The 2,998-nt window shown below is 38.5% G+C and overlaps 1 pseudogene; it reads left to right on the top strand.

The window, feature by feature from the left end:
• LOC137728289 (tRNA (cytosine(38)-C(5))-methyltransferase 2-like) lies at window positions 1-2,746 on the top strand (annotated as a pseudogene).
• The last annotated feature ends 252 nt before the right edge of the window (window positions 2,747-2,998 follow it).

The raw sequence follows: 2,998 nt of genomic DNA, 5'->3' as shown, positions 1-2,998 counted from the left end.
ATGGCAAAGGGTTTAGAGAGCAGAAACAGGAAGAGCAACCATGGCGGGTTGTCGAGTTCTACTGCGGCATTGGCGGCATGGTAGGTAACCCATATACCCTAAATACCCCTTTTTGCTTTCCAGTTTTTTAATTCTTCAACGCTTTTTGCTCAAGTTTGCATCTTTGCGATTGTCAGAGGTACTCTGATGAGGGCAGGAGTGAACGCCGAAGTTGTGGAAGCGTTCGACATCAACGACAACGCCAACAAAGTTCACCAGCACAATTTCGGCCACCGTCCCTATCAGGTTCTTCCCATTTTTTAGTTCAATTTTGTAATTTATCCAAATTCAAGCTCCTTTTTATACAGTGTGCACAGCCTAAGCACAAATTTGTGGTGTTTGATTACTTGAGGATCAAAAGTTTTTATATATATGGCTACCCAATTTGAGTTTCTTGCACTTAGGGATCGTTTGAGACTGCTTTTGTAGGAATCACTCTGCTCAAAAGCACTTTTGTAGAAGTGCTTTTATCCGTTGAAATTGTTATTGAAATGCAAAGTGCTTGGTGCTTCCGACACTTCTATGCCCCAAAAATACTTAAAAAGTTTTTTGCATAAAGTAGGCGGAAGCGCGGTTGGTTATTAAAAATTACTTTTAGTGAACAGTTCCAAACAGGCGCTTAATCTCTTAGATGCTTTAATTTTGGATGTTTTACAATTTGTTTGAATATTTTAAAATCGCTTGTCAACTAGTTCTGTATTGGGTCAGTTTTGTATTAGTACCATTTGTTCCGGTGTTTGGTATTTTAAGCTGCTTTGTGATGTTTCCTAAACCTACTTGAGCTCATCTTGCACTGAAATTTGAATACTCTTGTTTGTAGAGGGTAATATTCAGAGCCTTACTGCTGCTGATCTCGACTGTTTGGGGCGGATGCATGACTTCTTTCTCCTCCTTGCCAACTTTACACTCGACAAGGTTAGTTTTCATCATTTTTGTCTTTACAGATGTATGGCAACGGCTTAAACAGATTTTCACGAATTACTTATGGATAGGTCTCCAGAAGCAATCCGGCGATGCTCGGGCATTTTCATTTCTCAACATTCTTGAGTTGATACCACTCACATCTCGACCTCCAGTGGTGTTATTTGTGGAAAATGTTGTCGAATTTGAGGCCAATTCTTGGAAGTTTAATCTTAATTGTAGGTAACATATTGATTTATTTATTTATTTTTTTTTCCAATTCCTTTGTTTTATCTCCTGGCTGCAGACATCTGATACGCATACAGAAATGATAGAGATATTGGGAAGAACAAATTTTGTTCTGCAGGAGTTCATATTGAGTCTGTTACAGTTTGGCGTACCCTATTCCAGGCCACGCTATTTTTGCCCGTTAGCCTCCTCTCTCACTGGTTTTCTAGATCATTCAGAAGCTCTTGGAAACCTCTTGCTCTTATTCTTTCAAGAGTTAACACATAAATTCATTTATCCTGCAGGCAAAGAGGAAACCTTCAACCTTTCACAATCAAGTTTTCGATAATCAGCTTCTTCGCTTGCTAGGGCCATTATTTGGGGATGCAAATGCTGATGAGACAGTGTTCTCTGAACTCAATGAACCACAAGAGAGCCGGGATACGTTACTTGAATATTGTGAGCCTATAGAAAGCTTTCTTTAATTCAAGAATTGCAGTGACCAATCAGAGTCCAATTTTGTGGGCACCACTACTGGTTCTACAAATACTGAAGGAATATTGAAGAAAGATGAAGGGAATGGATTTTGTAGTGGCATCATAGATCAGTACATTGTTCCATTAAGCTTGGTAGAGAGGTGGGGAAGTGCCATGGGTATCCTTTTTCGTTACTATTTCAAGTTCTTATACTTCACGGTTCAGTTCCTGGTCATAATGACTCAGTAAGAAACAATTTCAATGACTTTTCCGCTACTTGACATTTGCAAAATTGTGACATGCATGCAGCCAAAGAATAAGGATAAAGCATCTTTATTGAAGGAGCAGCACCTTAGATACTTTACCCCGAGGGAGGTATGCTAATTTCGTTTAGACATATCTTTTAGGGATCTTCATTTATTAGGTTCATGTTCTCGGTGTGTTAATTGATAATTTTTCTTTGACCTACTTAGTTTGCTAATTTGCATTCTCTCCCGGAAGATTTTCAGTTTCCACAGCACATAAGCCTTAGGCAACAGTATGCCACTATTTCATGTTCAGCTTGATGTGTATTTTGGCAGAAAATAAACAATGCTGTGCCTTTTATTTGACGAAAATTATTCGGTGTATGTCAAGAAGTTTCAGCTTCCTGTTTTGTTGGGATATTACAGTTAAGCATGACAGTGGTTGTTCAGCAAGACTAACGTTTTCTGTCCGTTTCTTTTATGCTGCAGTTATGCATTGCTGGGGAACAGTTTGAGTGTGGTTGCTCCGTTACTCAAATACTTATTTGTCGGATCATCGTGATTATTCTAAAGACACCCAAATGCAGTAGATGCAGATCTCACCCACAGCTATACGTTTGGCTCACTATATCAACCACTAACCTTAAACTTCTCTCCCCGGGTATCTCTGCTAACTCTAACATGTAACATAATATGTTGTCATTTCTATGGTATATTAAATTATAGCGTTGGAGCACATACTGCTCGATGTTGTATGAAAGTTTTCAGTGTAGACGTGCGAGGATTCATAATTTTGTGAAATTGGTTCCGATTTGGTTTCGAATTCTCTCCGATTTATCAGCAAAAGATTTCTATAATCCACTCTTTTCTCAACTTTTTTCCGACGTTTCTCATGTGCATGTCTTATAGTGAATTTTCACCTTGAAAGAAAGAGTTGGAAGAAGATGCAATTTTTCTTTCATGATAACTAATGTCTGAGCGGTATGGAAATCAACGATTAGATCTTACATGTAGACATTTAATGAATGTTTGCAACAGTTAGATTTTGTTTAAAGTTCATCTCATTGGGTGGAATATACCATTGCAGCCGGACCCAAGAAACTGTTTTCG

This window comes from Pyrus communis, chromosome 1, assembly GCF_963583255.1.
Source record: "Pyrus communis chromosome 1, drPyrComm1.1, whole genome shotgun sequence".
Taxonomy (NCBI): Eukaryota; Viridiplantae; Streptophyta; class Magnoliopsida; order Rosales; family Rosaceae; genus Pyrus; species Pyrus communis.
This window is presented reverse-complemented; position numbering and strand designations above follow the sequence as displayed.